This window comes from Bos indicus, chromosome 23 (genome assembly GCF_029378745.1).
Source record: "Bos indicus isolate NIAB-ARS_2022 breed Sahiwal x Tharparkar chromosome 23, NIAB-ARS_B.indTharparkar_mat_pri_1.0, whole genome shotgun sequence".
NCBI lineage: Eukaryota > Metazoa > Chordata > Mammalia > Artiodactyla > Bovidae > Bos > Bos indicus.
This window is the reverse complement of record NC_091782.1, coordinates 25,747,947-25,763,755: the sequence shown is the minus strand read 5'-3', so window position 1 is coordinate 25,763,755 and position 15,809 is coordinate 25,747,947. Positions and strand designations below refer to the sequence as shown.

General features: G+C 45.0%; 1 long non-coding RNA gene across 1 annotated transcript; it reads right to left on the bottom strand.

Moving 5' to 3' along the window:
- Positions 1 to 652: 652 nt before the first annotated feature.
- Positions 653 to 14,733, bottom strand: LOC109577284 (uncharacterized). Its single transcript, XR_002183524.2, has 2 exons — positions 14,004 to 14,733; positions 653 to 2,755 (listed from the first exon to the last, which is right to left on the bottom strand). It is a non-coding gene; the product is annotated as an uncharacterized lncRNA (long non-coding RNA).
- Positions 14,734 to 15,809: the final 1,076 nt, after the last annotated feature.

The following is a 15,809-nucleotide window of genomic DNA, read 5'->3' as shown; positions in this document are numbered from 1 at the left end:
TAATTTGGTATTGCGGTACAGAAGCCAGATACAGCTTCACCAAAGGCAAGGGTGAGTGGATTTAGACGGTAATGTTTGCCTCCTGTTCTCTGAGTAGCATTGGAAGCCCTGTGACCTGCCAAGGGCAAGGAGATGCTTTTATAACCACCCAGTAGGTGGGAGGAGGTAAGTGTTCTTCAAGTCAATCCATGTGTGGGTTGCCTCTTCCTAACAAAGACCAAGATATTCTTTAGTCTTAGATACATACCGCCCTGTTTCATCAGGTATTTTAGTCATAAAATCCCAAATCTGCAAGTGTTCCTGTCTGTACCTGACATTGTCCATCTAACTTTTACCCAAATGATCTCTGCTCATCTGAGTGGAAAATCCCCTCCTTGTAAGGTGAACCCGGTCATGTTTGTTCTCAAATCGCTTAATCCTCTCTGAGTCTGATTGGTCTGTCACTGTGCTTCGGGATCCCCCTCTCTCCCACGGGAGATGAACATCTAGCTCCTGGGGAAGGCAAGAACCTGGAGGCAGAGCCAGCTGGCCAGCATCCTACCCCTATTCTGGGATCGTACCAGCACGCTGCATTTAAAGAGATGCGCAGAAATAGTCAAACCAGAGATCACAGGATCTCATACTTTGTGTTTAGAATGAAAAATCAAGGTGATCACTTATTAAATACATTTTTATTGAACATCAGCTTAGTTTCAGGAACATTTCAGATACATTGTCAAAGACTTAGAAGTTTGTTCTGCACCCAACACTAGTTTTATGCCTTTACATTTTCATTTCGTTTTCATGAACACCTCGTGAGGTATACACATCATTAATATCTCCATTCTACATATGACGGAATCTGGGCCTAGAGAGGTCAAACAATTTGCCCAAAGTGGCACAGCTGGTGACGGGCAAGGATCCGCCAGTCTCATTCTGGTGCCTGTGTCTGAACTCCATACACTATGGCTTTCCTATACTTAGAAGGACACATTGATTACAGATGTGGTTGCAGACTGGCATCCTGGCAGTGCTCTCAAATGAGTTTTCCAGGCAGGATATTTCCTTAAGGTAAGATGGTCAATCTCATGTATGAACCATTGATTTTTTTTTAGTAAAACTTATCACATACTAGTAACACATACCAGAGTGAAGGCATGCTACATGATAGTAGAATAGTTAGAATATAAAATTACTGTAATGAGGTTTCACTGATTTTTTTTTTTTTAGTTCTTCTTTCTGTTTTTTTTGTTTGTTTGTTTGTTTGTTTTTAAATCTGGTCTTTCCCTTCCAGTTATGAGTGCCTGTGAACACAACTTTGTCTTTGAGCTGTTGTATCTACAACAGCCATACACCAGCTGCCATTGGTTGGGGGCTTGTATGTATTTCTTGCTAAGCATTCCCTTTTAAAATTCTCAAATCGACTGTAAGTATTATTGTCCCCATTTTACAGAAGAGGAAGCTAAGATTTATATAAGGTTAACTGAGGCTCAGGGAGGCTACACCAGGACTAGTAAACAAGAGGGGCAGGATTCAAACCTGGTCCCCCTGAACCCCCAGGCACATACATATAATCACCAAATAAGCTTCCCTGTGCGGAGACTTGGTGGCTCCTGGGCATCGTGAGACCACACTGGTGTCAGAGGACAGAATGTGAACGCAGGCTTCTGTAATACCATCAGCAAATATAAGCCTACCTAAAGTACTGAGCATATCCTGAGGAACACTGTTAAAGATAGACATTATTTTGGCCACGCCATGCAGCATGTGGGATCTTAGTTCCCCAAGCAGGGATCAAAGCTGCATCCTTGCATTGGAAGTATGAAGTCGTAACCACTGGACTGCCAAGAAAGTCCTAAAGATAGAAATTTGGAAAGAGAAATTGGAAGGCAGGTCAGGATCCCTTCTTTAGTAGCAGGTAAAAATGATTGTGGGCTTTCCAACTCCCTTACATGTATTCTCATTCCATTCCTCATAAAACCATATGTGGTAGGTACAATGGCTGTTATTATTCCCATTTTATAGATGGGAAACTGAGTCACACGTATATTTCTTAGTGAGTAGCTCTCTTTGGGTGGACTTGTTAGTAGACAGTGTGCCAGGCTTATATAATGGGCTGTGTAAAAGAATTATGTTTTGGTTTGACAGAAAAAACCAAAATTCTGTAAAGCAATTATCCTTCAATAAAAAATAAATTAATTAAAAAAAAAGAATTATGTTTTGGAACCAGTCATGCTGTGACTTGTAATTCCATTGCATTGTGCTATATTCGTAGATTCAATTTCTTTACTTAGACTCTTAGCCCCTTTGAGCTGGAGCCCCATCTCCTAAGGGTCATGCTCTCCCCTGGGTGGTCCAGGGCTGAAGCACAGCCCATCCTAAAATCCCTACTGTGTGTCAAGAGCACGTGAGTGGGTCTAGTTGCAGGTGCAGGCACAGAGCTCTGTGTGTGGAAAGTAGAACTCTGGCTCACTTTTGAAGCCAGGGCTCCCTTTTTCTCCCTTCCTGAGAGCATGAGAGTGTGATAACAAAATCAGTCATTTTCTTAAGAGAAACGGTAGTAGGTACTTTCAGCCACAGAAGGCGAATCTCTTCTGTTTCTCCAAGGACTGGGCTTTGCCAGCCCTGCTGTAGCTGGTTGAAGGGGACCAAACCTCTCAGGAAGACGGACTTGGTTCCGTTTGACCAGCCAGAGCAGGGGGCAGCTCCTGGGGGAGGTGACTGCAGCCTCTAGGGCGAGGATTCTTGGTGTGTCCCGAGCATCCCTGGTTCAAACCTGCAACACAGAAGGAGCTGGCATTAGCATGAATCAGATCCCGGGAGCTTGCCTTGTCCAGAACGCTCTCTTTGGATTTGTGAAAACCATAAGTCATTTGTATTTTGCATTGCACAACTTTATGTCTTTTATCCTTATTCTTTTTTCAAATATGAAATTGTGAAGAACTAACATGATATAGAATTGTAGAATTTGGAAAATAAAAATCTCCCACATTTTTCGCTCCTCTGATTTTCCAAAACAACATTCTGAAGTAAGCTTTTGAATATCTTATATCATAATGTTTAAAATAGTTTATAATTTTAATTCAAATGCAGTATATTTATGAAAGAATAAATGTAACACTTGTGTAAATTATGACACATAGTGATGAAATTAATACCAACAACAAACAACTGTTTACCTTAGAAAAAGAACTGGTGAAATCAATACTATTGAAGCTTTCTGCATGCTTTTCCTAGTTTATCTCTTTAGTTTCCCCTCATAGGTAATTATTATTCTGAGCTCTGTTTTTCATACAATTTAAATGTTCTTCTTTATAGTTTTTACCAGAATAAAATATTATTTCCTAAATAATTTATTGCTTGTTTTTTTTTTTTTTTACATAATAGTATCATACAGGAGGTATTCTGCTATAATGGTATTTTCACCTAAAATGATATTTGTAAGATTTATCCATATTTTGTGGCAGCAGTCATTTATTAATTTTAATTATTTTTATAGCTTTCTACTGTGAGAGTATACATCAGTTTCATTAGTCATTCTCCAGGTGATAGACAGTGAGGCTGTTTGGTTTCGACAAATGGCCAGAATTGACTAAATGGTTGTCCCATGGAGGTTGGGAAATCTTTGATTCTTATATTTTTTGAAGGAAGTCTGGGCTCCAGTGTGTAGGAACCTGTAGGCTGACCTTGCAAAGGAAAAGCAACGTTGACCAGTCCCAGACATCTGACGGTGGGCCCAGAGACCTGGTAAAAACTGCTCTTCAGGTGATTCTGATGAAGCTAAAGTCAGAACCACTGTGTGAGCAGAGGTACCCACTGGTTTCTCTGTGTTTTTGGGAAAGTGTGGCCAAGGGGTCAAGGAGCTGATCAAGGAGGATATCTTCCCCAGGAAGGTGGCCTGGCTATCTTCATCATGCATTTGAGCAGGTGAGGGAAGAGATAAGAAGAAAGGATATTTTGAACAGTGCTGGGAAATTGCTCTTGGGGGTGGGCTTGCCAGCCCTTTTATATCCCCTTCCTGATGAAGGGAGTGAAATGAAGCAGAAAGCCTGTGGCCTTGGAGTCATACTTACCTGGGATCAGATCCCATGGATGGCTCCTGGCTCTCTTGCTTTTCAGAAGTTAAACCTCAATTTATGCCTCTGTGCAGTTGGGGGAGCATACCTACCACACCGACTTGTTGTAAGTCTTAGTGGAAACAAAGGAAAGAGGTCCAGGGGACCCTTTCAGGGGTCATGGGAAAGTCCTAGGGACAATCCCCACTGCTTCTGAGGTCAAGAGTTTCACTCTCAGTGCCAGTTTGTCCTTTAAATGTTTCCCTTCCCTTGACTGCAAGTATTTTCATTTTGTCTCTGAAGTTGTGGAAACCACTGACAGGAAAAAGCCGAGCTGGTTTGCCTAGCCAAGCAGACCTCTGCCAGGGGCGTCCCAGCTTGAGAGCACTGCCTGGGGTCAATAAGACACCCCAGAAACCGAAGTGCTCACCGAGGCACCAGAGAAGTGGCAGGTGTGACAGTGGTGGAGGACCAGGGGTCCCGCCAACTGTGACTGGTCCAGAGTGATGCTGGTGCAGCCTTTCTTGTTCTGAATCCCCGCCTCCTTGGCTGGCATCCTGCAACTCTGCAGATAAGTACCTCATCTTTACCCTCTGCTCCTACCTGTGATACAGGTGTCTTGCAGCCACAGCTTATGGTTCACTAGCTCTTCCCCTGGCTACTGCTATCCTAGCCCAACAATCCTCTGGTTCCTTCTAAGGAGCAAGGGTTAGACAGGCAGCCATGCAGGTGGAGGTCAGCCAGGTGGAAAAAGTGCATTGTCCAGCTCATCCGTCAAGCCCCTGGCACTGCAATTTCCTCAACTCAGGACACTGGTCTTTATCACCTCTCCCCTATTCTTCATTCACGTCCTGCCGCACTCACACATTACAACCCCAATTTCTGAGCAGATGACATGAAATAAATCTTAGGGTAGGAAAAGGAAAACTATCTTTGGAGCAGGTATGATTTAGAAAAGGGAAGGGCTGTCACTGAAAAGAAGCACAACTTGGAGGTATCTGCCCATTTTACAGGTTTAAAGACAAAGCAATGCTTGTAAAAGAAGGGCAATAATTTTCTTTGGGAGATAATGTACTATCATATACCCATGTCAGCGATTTCAAAGTAACATGATCTAAAGGAAGGGTTTCTTGACCTCGGCATATTGACATTTAGATAAGTCTCTGTTGTGGGGGCTGTCCTGTGCATTGTAGGGTGTTTGGCAGCTTCTCTGATCTGTGCCCACTTGATACCAGTAGAACTGCCTAGTTGTGACAAACAGGAATGTCCCCAGACATTGCCAAATGTGCCCCAGGCGGGGGGCTAAATCACCTCCAGTTGAGAATTGCTGATCTAAAACTGTAAGTTTCTCTGTTCCATCCTGTAGCTGCCCCATTGGTAGTAATTCTCCCACATTCTTCTAAGTTTCCCCCAATTTTCAAGGAGCCCAGTTTGGCTGCCCTTGAAGGACATCTGGTGTCTGGAAGAGGCAGGCAGGTGATGTCACCTGTATTGCTGCAGTCCGGGGAGGGGTTCAGCCCCTTGTGCTCTGGGTGCTGTTGCCCAATGGGGATGGCAGCCTTCAGTGCTGACCACTCAGCCTTCACCTGCCATCGGCTTTGTAAACATGGTGGCCCCTCCCTTTGTCCTTTCCTTCCCTCCTTATCCCAAGCTCTCATTCTGGGGCTTCTCAGTTCCAGTTAACAGCCCCTTCCTGTGTATCTCAGCACACATCCATCCAATCTTGCGGTGTCTCCTTTTGTTGTTTGGCTTGAGAACTTGTAGTAGAAGTTTAGTGTGGTCCCAGCCCTCATGTCACACACTCACCCAACAAGAAGGAAGCAGAGCCATGGGATGCAGGAAGCCCCCCTGAGGCTGGGCATCAGTGAGGGAGGGAGATCCTTCTCAGAGCTGGGATTAGCTGATGGCTAAGCCTTGGGGGACCACAGTTTCTCCTCATAACTGAGGCCTTCCTCTCTACTTCCACCTCCTTCCTGGTGTGGGTTCAGGCCCTTTAGGCTCAAGGCTGGGAACAAAGGGGTTCAGGGAAGAGGAGAGAAAGGAACTAAGCCAACTGGATGAATGAGTCTCTATTCTAACACCTCAAACCTTTTCCATAGACAGCCTCTGTCAGTACTGCTTGGTAACAGGTTGTGATACAAAGAGGAAAAGACAGCAGAGCAGGGTCAGGGGACTGGCTGTGTGATAAGGCTGGATCCCCTGAGCCTCCCAGATCCTAGCCATCTGCAGTGAGAACCCTTGGAGATGCAAAGAACTGCCTTAAGACACCAGTAATGATGAAGCAAAGTGATACAGCCAGGTATGAAGGCTTTATGGTTCAGTTTGGTTGATAGAAACATCTTTCAGGAGCAAAAGGACAGGAGGAAGGAGCTTGGATGGTGAGGGCTGACCTTGTGACAAATCTTCAGATGATGTGTGCTCTCCTCGAATGAGGAGCTAAGTGTGGGGAGATGGCCACGGAGGGCACTCAGGGACCACAATCAATGTGCCTGATCCTTGGGTGGAGGATGAAACCTCAGGAGGGAGAGAAAGGATGTGGGGAGGACTCCAGGCAAGATTTGGAGGCTCTCCCTTTCTCAATGAGGATGCCTGTGGGCACAAGGCCGGGATGGGGAAGAGGGGACCAGGTGCTCTGGGTGGGACCGTGGGGCCGAGGAGAGGCGCTCGCCGAAACCACACACTTCCTTACATTCCATAGCAAAGTAATCCGTATGGGGATATAAAGAAGCATGTGGCCTTGGGAAGCAGTCTTGGCCCCTGCCTGCTTCCTCCATCGTCCGGATGCAGCCCCACATCTCAGATGGGGGCCCCTCCCACTCTTCTCCTCCTCTAGGTGCTGAAGCTTGGAGGACAGGGCTCCCGGGACCTCACGCCATCACCCCAGCATTCCCCTCAAACCGTCCTGCGACACATCTGTTGTGAGGCACAGGGGTGCTTTGGGGCGGGGTGGGGGTCCAGCCCTTGCTCTACTGTTTGCTCAGGAAAAAATGGCACCCAAGTTTCTCTAGCTTATTTTCATTCAGTTATAATGTATCAAAACTTTTATTATTACTATTCACTAGTTTGCCTTGGTTTTATACAGGTCAATATGATTCTGTTTTAACATTTGGAATCCCATGAAGGAAAATTAGAGAGAAAGAGAAAGAGAGGGAGAGAGAAAAAGCGGGCGACAGAGAGCATCCTACAGAGATGCTATTGTGCACATGCGCAGTGAAGGACCCCTGCTCGGACCGTACCAGGCCTTCCTGCGCTTCCTACTGTGTGTCTGTCGTGGGCACAGTTGATGGGCTGCAGCTGCCACGCAGCATTCTGAGCACCACTGTGGAGCAGATTCTGCTCCCCCTTGCTCATCACCTGCCCTACTATCCGTGAGGTCCAAGCTGCAGAAAAGTGAGGGACGCTGGCAGCTGGGGAGTCACCCACAGTCTGGACAGGCCACCCCGGCTGAAGAGTGATGGGGTTTTTCAGCTTCAGAGGATCGAATACTCTGCCAGGAAACAGAGAGAATGCAGAGGGAAGAATTGTGCCCCAAGGAAGGTTTGGGCCTCACAGCGTTGACAAGGGCAAGCAATGAAATCTAGTAAAAGTAACACAAATAAGAACAAAAATGTTTTCAAGCATGTTCTGTATGACAGAGATGATTTTTGGTGCTCTGACAAGTTCCTTGAATCCTCTCTACTCTATGAAATAGCTGTTAACCTTCATCTGGTTTTACAGTTCGGGGTTGTAGAAATGAATCTGTTCACACATATGTAAATGGTAAGCCCTTAAAAGAGTGAATCAGGTTGGAAGGACAGTCTTGGATCCACCCATGGAGATAGGCTTGGAAGTTGGGAATTCAATGGGAAGCAAGGGAAGAAAATGTCTATAGGTTTTATACTCTGTGAACATTGATTCCTCTGCAGCTGTACCCTTGAGGTGGTGGCTTATCTACCATACTTTTTCTCAGGAAAATGACACCCCAGTCAAAATCTTTATGGCTGATCTCAGGAATTATCCAATAACTCATTTAATCCAATCCAAGGGCTTATGAATCAACTTCTGCTGTGAAAACAAAGTTGTCCCCCATAGTCAAGTACAAACAGTGTGAGTGAGAATGTGGGACTGTTCTTTCTCCCCCAGGTTTGGGGGCTGTGGTCAGTTAAAACAAGGGCTGGTGGGGAGGAGAGACAGAGCGACCAATGAGAAGTTGTAGCTGTGCCTTTGAGATCAAAATGTCTCATCTCTTCCACTGAACCAGAGAACTCAGAGTTGAGTACAGGTTCATTTTAACTGGTTAAATCCTTCACATCTAGATCTGAAATGCCATGCATGGCACATGCTTTTCAGGAATGAGAATTTGCATAAGTGAGAGAGACTGAGGTTTTTGGTCCTGAGAACTAGAAAGAGCCAGTTTTAAGGGACCTGTCCTTCATAAACCAGCTGAGAGCCAGAAGTGATTAATTCATGTAAGGATACAAAAAAAAAAAAAAAAATAATAAATTTCCAAAGAAATGATGCCAGAAAACCAAGACCATGCTAACCATCGCTGGGGTGAGACTGTCTCTAGCATTTGGATGTGAATTATTTTGTCTTTTGGTCAAGCCCAACCTCATATGGTCAAAAGATTATTTAAAAGTTCCTTTCAACATTTCAGACAAAACCAACAATAAACTTTGAAGAACCAAATACTTGATTGTTTTGAGTCTCATTTTCCTTTTCCACGTCATCTAACTTAAAATATCAGGAAGGAAATTCATGGCAATTCATGGAACAGATGTGGAAATGAAGGGAAAGGTAGGCTGGAAAAACAAAACAAAGCAAACAGCTGTAATAAAATCAGAATCTTTCAGACCAGCATAAATGGGAGGAAAAATTCTAGGAAAGGACTATAAAAACATGTTTCTGAGTTTTGTACAGGCCAATGGACATTGATACAACAATTGGCTTTAGGTCTTTTTCCCAGATTATTTTTTTAGCTTCTTACCTGCCCAAATCTCCTGATTTTGGCTGGTGGTGTTAGTAGGAAGGATGGGGAGGGATGTTGTGTCACATGGCCACAAGTGTGCTCTATGGTGTTGGTGAAATCACTACCCTTTCTCTTTCATTCCTGTAATAGTTGTATAACTCCATCTGCCCACCACAGAGTGGGTTAAAGATTAATGAGATAACACATGTGGAGGGTCTTGAGTTTCATAGAACAGGCTGATGGCCGTATAAAATGTCACTCAACATGGTATTGAAAACAAGATTTATTTTCCCCTCCTTCTGCCCTGTAGTCAGTGGATCACAAGACTTAAATTTCGCTTGTTCTTGAGAAACTCCATTTAAAAGCATTCAGAACTTAAGTAACAGTCAAGGTAGCATGAAAAGCATAAGCAGAAATTACAGTTCTTTCCTATTTCTTTCAGCAATCAGGGCAGTACTTGAATATAAGTGTCTCAGAAACAACATGAGAAGGAAGGATGGTGGTTTCCCATGAATGGCCTCAGAAAGACTCTTGCATTTGGGCAAAATCAAGGATGAGCTAAAACAAGGAGAGGTCTGAATGATAGACAATGGAAGCTTCAAGATTACTGCTGGCAGAGGGGTGTAGGTAGGAAGGACCTGGCTTGGGCATCTGTGCATTCTGGCTCTGTGACTCTGAGCAAGCTACTTAACCTCTCTGAACCTGTTTCCTCATCTGTAAAGTGATTGTAATGCTACTGATCCAACAGAAGGCTTCAGTGAAATAGATGGATGTACAGTGCCATGAACCCAGTATTAGAAGTCTAATAAATGGTCTCTATCACTCTTGTTACTACTATTCAATATATTCTTTATTAATTAATATTAATATGGCAGCAGAGACTACCCACTCCATGGAAGTCCTTATGTCTGACCCATTTTAAAGAGTTTCATCCACATGACAGTTGTACAAGGGGTGGTTCTAAGATATTTGGGAAAGCTTAAATATTTTTAAAAAATACATCTTTCACAATTTTGGTTTCCCTTATTTAAAAAAATCACATTTGTAATCATTTCGTATGTCTGAAAAAGATTTGTTAAGGAAGGGAATTCATCAGTATCATATCTGACAAGGATCAACAGAGGTTCTGAATATCCAGAGCTCTAGTCTCATTTTCAGGACTTTTAGGAAAAGACATGAACGGTGAGACACTCAGACTGTCCCCTTATCCATCTTAAAGCCTTGCCCTCTGACGACAGAGCTGACCCTACCTAGTCAGCCCTGTGCTGGATGAAGAGAAAGCAAGACTGCGGGAAAATCGCCCCCATTTCACTCTCTGAATTTCAAGTAGAAGCATCTTAGTTTTCTCTCTCCCTTCTCTGCCCCATAGAAAGGCCTGATAAAAGTTTCTTACAATAGAACCCAAAAGTTGATGCTTTTATGGGGATTAGGATCCTTCTGGTGTCTGCAGGAGGAACAGTCCACACAGATGCATCTACCCTGGGAGTCTGAGCTCTTGTGACCTGTACTGGAGTCACTGCCGGTGTGCTCGGTGGCTGCCATGAAACAGAAGCTATTCTGGAGTTCACCGAGGCTCAGGCCAAATTATTTGGGGCTTACCATCATCTGGCTGAGGGGGTAGGAAATAAAACAGTGGTCCCTCCTTTTAAGGCAAGCCTAGGTTAATGTGTGGAGACAGAACCTTATTTTTCCAAAGGCTCAGCCAGACATCTTGCTATTTTTAGAGGACTGGCCAGTCCTGAATGTTGATTCCATCATGGGCATGAGCCTGATTTTAACTTCCCAGGGCCAGCCAAGAGCAAGGGCAGCTCCCAAACCCATCTTCTCTCCCTGCAGGCACCCTGCCACTTCTCTCAATGGTATTTCACCATCACTGCCATGCTTACCCTGTTTCTCATCAGAGCTGGAGGGCTGAACTGATACTTAGGAGGAGGCTGGGGCAAGGGGATGAGCAGAGAGAGCTGGCATGATACTAAGTCACTTACTTCTTTATGCTTCCAGCCATTCTGTGAAGTACCTTTCATTACACAGGATGAAACTCACTCCAGCAGGTTAGATAACCTGGAGGCAAGGAGTGGTTAGGAAACACCCACATCACACAGCTGATAAATAACTAACCTAGGATTTGAAGGACCTCTTTGATCCAAAGCACACATTCATTTCATGTGCTGTATATCCCAACCTCATCTGAGCCTAGAGCCATAGAGGCACCTATTAAAACCCCTGTTCCCAACAACCCAGAGCCACAGAATCAGAATCTCCGTGGGACTGGCCCGACATTCACATTTTAAACAAGATTCTTCTAGGGGATTTCTAGGCTCTGCAAATTGGGGAAGAACAGCTCTGGGAGAGCTGCTTTCAAACATAGAGAGAACATTAGAATCATAAGGGAGCTTGTTAAAAATGCAGGTTCTTCTGTCTTGCCCGCCAAAGCTCCTGAGAAGCCAGGGAGCCTGGACTCAGGAATCTGCATTCTCAATTATTCTGCTGAAAGTGGGCAGAAGCCTTTGAAAAACAGGGACCTAATAATAAATAAGAAAGAGAGAAGTAGATACTAAAGTAATGAAATCATTTAATACTGGAAAGGACTCATTTGACAGCAGTCCAAGGAAAATTATTTAGTTTGGATTTAAGGAAGAATTTCTTGCAGACATGACGACAAATGGGTGATCTCTTTCTACTATGTGAACAGTGAACATATTAGTAGCAGAAAGGGGAGCAGGCACTGTGGTCTGTACCTGGCCACTGACATCTTATCTTTTCCATGTTCCTGAATCTCAGCTTCTACCTGGAATGTTCTTTTCCCTTTGCTTATCTTCACTAGTTAAAATTTCTCTCAAATCTTAGTTCAAAAGATACTTGCTCCACGAAGTTTTCTCCCAGTTTCCCCTCTTCTTCTTCTTTGTTTCTATTGTTTGCACCTGTCATTGGGCATGCATCACATCTCACCCTGCTGTTGGATTCCCTGGGTACCTGTAATGCACACGTTTCCTCACAAAAAGGGCTAGGACCTGACAGCTTTGTTTTTGATTCCCCACACTGCTGCTCAGTGAAGGCCTTTTGCTCAATAAGGGTGGAGGAGATAAAGCCATCACCGCTGTTATTCTTACTATGTAAGTTTCTCAGCACTGTAACAGGCAACTTTTATTAAATATTCCTATTTTGCTGATGAAGGACACAAGGCACTGATTGAGAGATTGCTGTTTGTGGAGGGGTCTCTTTTAGAAGTGATAGCGCTGTAGGCGACCAGAGTCCCGCCTGTAGGGAGATCTGAGCTCTGTGTTAAGGAAAGAGCACTTTAAAAAACCTTAAGCTTCGAATTTGGTATAACAAAGTCCCCTGGAGGGCTGGCTAAGGCACAGAATGCTGGCCCCACCCCAGGAGTGCCTGACTCAGTAGGTCTGGAAGTGAGAGAAAGTGAAAGTTGCTCAGTCTTGTCAGACTCTTTGTGACCCCGTGGACTGTATAGTCCATGGAATTCTCCAGGCCAGAATACAGGAGTGGGTAGCCTTTCCCTTCTCCATGGAATCTTCCCGACCCAAGGATAGAACCCAGGCCTCCCATGTTACAGGCAGACTCTTTACTAGCTGAGCTATGCCTGAGAAGCAGTAAGTCTGGAGTGGGATCCAAGACTTGGCATCTCTAACAGGCTCCTGGGTGATTCTGATGCTGCTGGTCTGGGAACCACACTTGGGGGAGCCACTGCTCTAGTTTAATAGTATCTGAATAATTCAGGGGCAAAGAATCAGCCCTTACATTCCGAACTTTCTAAAAATGAGGAGGTGAGGAAGAGGAGTAAAGCCATACAGAAGCCAGAAAGGCGTGAGCTCCATTCAGGGGTGAGGTTGTAGGAGCTTTCACCAGTGAGGGTGCAGAGAGACACACAACACTCCAAAGACAGAAGCCCAGTCTATGAAGTTACTAACTGACTAAAAGAGTTTTCAGTTTGAGGGGTTGTACACAACTGGGGGCCATTTCTTTGGCTCCCAATTCTTACGAATAAACTTCAAATGGGATTTGCTGAAGAATGGATATAAAATGAGGTGGACATTTTTTTTGGGAAGCTATCTCAGCAGAGGGTCCCCTGACATATGACCTCACATTGTACTTGCAGAGGGATCATAATGATAACACAGCACAATAATACAGAATATTGATAAAACTCTGTAGCTCCAAAATCTCTCTCTCTTTTTTTTTTTTTTAAAAAGTGCACCTGTTAAACTGAGTGAAGATCAAGAATCGCTTAAGATCCAGGGAACACATTAGAGAATCTGGTTCTTGTCCTAGTTTTCCAAAGAAGTACATTGCTCAGGGACTTCTCAGTTTTTTAATAAGATGGAGCACTTCATATTGTTATAGTGGGGACGTCTGTGGGGTCATCGGAAGAAAATGCTCCCATTCAGTGATTATTTGAGATACATGACAGATTAGAACTGCCTTTGCATTGCTTTGAAGAACATTTCAACATACATTCAAAATAACCAAGGCACTGAAAGGGCAAGAGACCAGTTCAAGGTCACAAGGTCCGAGTCTCGTTCATCCCTTCCCCAAGTCCACCTCTTCTTTAGGCCATGGAGCAGCCCCTAGGCGACTGTGGAATCTCTACCCTCTTCATCAACTGTCTGTTCCACCCACCCTCCTTCCCCTCTGCTTTTGCTTCAAGCCTCAGCACACAGAATCGGGTTCACTGTCGGGACCCAGCCAACAAGTCAGTCCCACACACCAATCATGTGGGCTGGGGCGATTTCTCTCCTCCAATTCCCCTGGCCTGGCTCTGCCTGATGGAGCTGGATTCCAGCGATGTCCTCCCCCACCCCTGTGGGATGCAGATGTGAAGCTTCACCTGCTTCTGGAGACACCGTGGAGCTGGCTTCAGATGACAGAAGCAGGCTGCCCGCAGGGCTTCCCCAAAATGCACAAAGAGAGAAAGACAGATGGGCCAGGCAGGAACGGCCAGAGGACAGTTAGAGGAGAAAGCCCTCCCCCTACCCCACCACCCGCGGGAGCAGCTCTGTACCTACCTGGGGAAAAGTTGCCGCCGGGTCCCTCCTCTGTATGCCTTCTTCCCTGGCAGGCTCCAGCCCCGTGGAGGTGTTTGGAGCGTGGATTTTTTTTTTTTTCCAGAGCTAGCAGTGTTGGCTTGCATTTCTATGCCTTCCTGTCAGAATTCTCTCAAGGAAACAGCAGCTGGTGAGCTCAGAAATGTCAGTCAGAATCTTGGCCTAGTTTGGGGCCTTGAAGATTCTTGCAGAAAGTTAAAAAGGTTTCTGGGCCAGTGTGTCCTCTGGGTTTTCCCTCTCCTGCTTCTCACCTTTTCCATCTTCTATTTTATTTATTTATTTATTTTTCATTTTTACCTCAGGAACTGGCTACTTAAATCGCCTGCCTCTGTCTTTCTGATGGTTCCCTTTGGAGTCTGGCTATGGCGCTTCTCCCAGTCAGCCAAACTGCCTGGTGATTTTCTAAGCATTTAGCTTGTGCGCTTACTCCTTATCTCCTTACTTGTTCCCTTTTCCTGTTTCCTCCTTTTCTCTTCACGCACATCTTTTTAATCATCATTTCTCCTTATTTGTGTCAGGTCTGCTCACTGGCTCTTTATCCCTTTCGTTCTTTTTTTTTTTTTTTTTCCTAGCTTTACCTCTTATTGTGTCCTGCCTAGCTCTGCTGCCCCCTCTCCACCTGTTCCCCGGGCAGGCTTGCTCTCCGCCTTCTTCGTCTCTGCCCTCAGAAGGCCAGCCTCTGCCTTTTGTACCCTCCAGCCCTCCGCCCACCCCCAGCACGCTCTCCCACCTGTTTGTGTCTTTTAAGGGCCTTGGTCATGTCCATGCCTTCTGTCCACCTCAATCACTGCAGTGACGGGCCTCTGAAAGCTGTTAAATGACACCTCTTCAGCTGTCCCCTCGCAAGGAGAAATGCCCTTTGCTAAACCCTTTCTCACACAGACCAGTCTAGACTCATGCTTCTGTTTATGGAATACCCTGTTATTTTCAAGAGTACAGAACAGAAATTTATTTCAAGTGAATGAATCTCCATCTCTCGGCACTAGGTTTCTTTGAAGTGATGTTAATACATAGCTTTTCTGGTGGCTCAGATGGTAAAGAATCCACCTACAATGCAGGAAACCTGGGCTCAATCCCTGGGTTGGGAAGATCCCCCACAGAAAGGAATGGCTAACCATCCAGCATTCTGGCCTGGAGAATTCTATAAACAGAGGAGTCTAGCAGGCTATAGTCCATAGGGTTACAAAGAGTCGGACAGGACTGAGTGACTTTCACTTCACTAATATGTAACACCTCAGATACAGTCCTTTTAGCGTGTCTCAATTTTGGCCACTTCTCGAACCAGAGAGTGCTCCTAGTGGACTTATGGAAAACGTGGCTAACTGGGGACTTGAAAAGATGCTCAGTTGTGTATATTTAGTATGTCTGTATGTGTGTGTGTGTATGTTTGTGTATGTGCTCCAGTTGCTCAGTCGTGTCAGACTCTGCGACCCCATGGACCATAGTCCACCAGACTCCTCTGTCCATGGGATTCTCCAGGCAAGAATACTGGAGTGGGTTGCCATTTCCTACCCCAGGGGATCTTCCGGGCCCAGAGACTGAACCCATATCTCTTGTCTCTTGTGTCTCCTGCACTGGCAGGCAGATTCTTTACCACTAATGCCACCTGGGAAGCCCCGTATTTAGGGGTAGTGCCTGCCAAATTGCAGTGTAACATAGAAGGCACTGGAATCATAAACAAATGCCTACATTCCCTGACTTAAAAGACTTAAGCAGTTTCTTTTGAGGATAGGACGTGTATATGGAAAAACAAGTATATGAAAAATA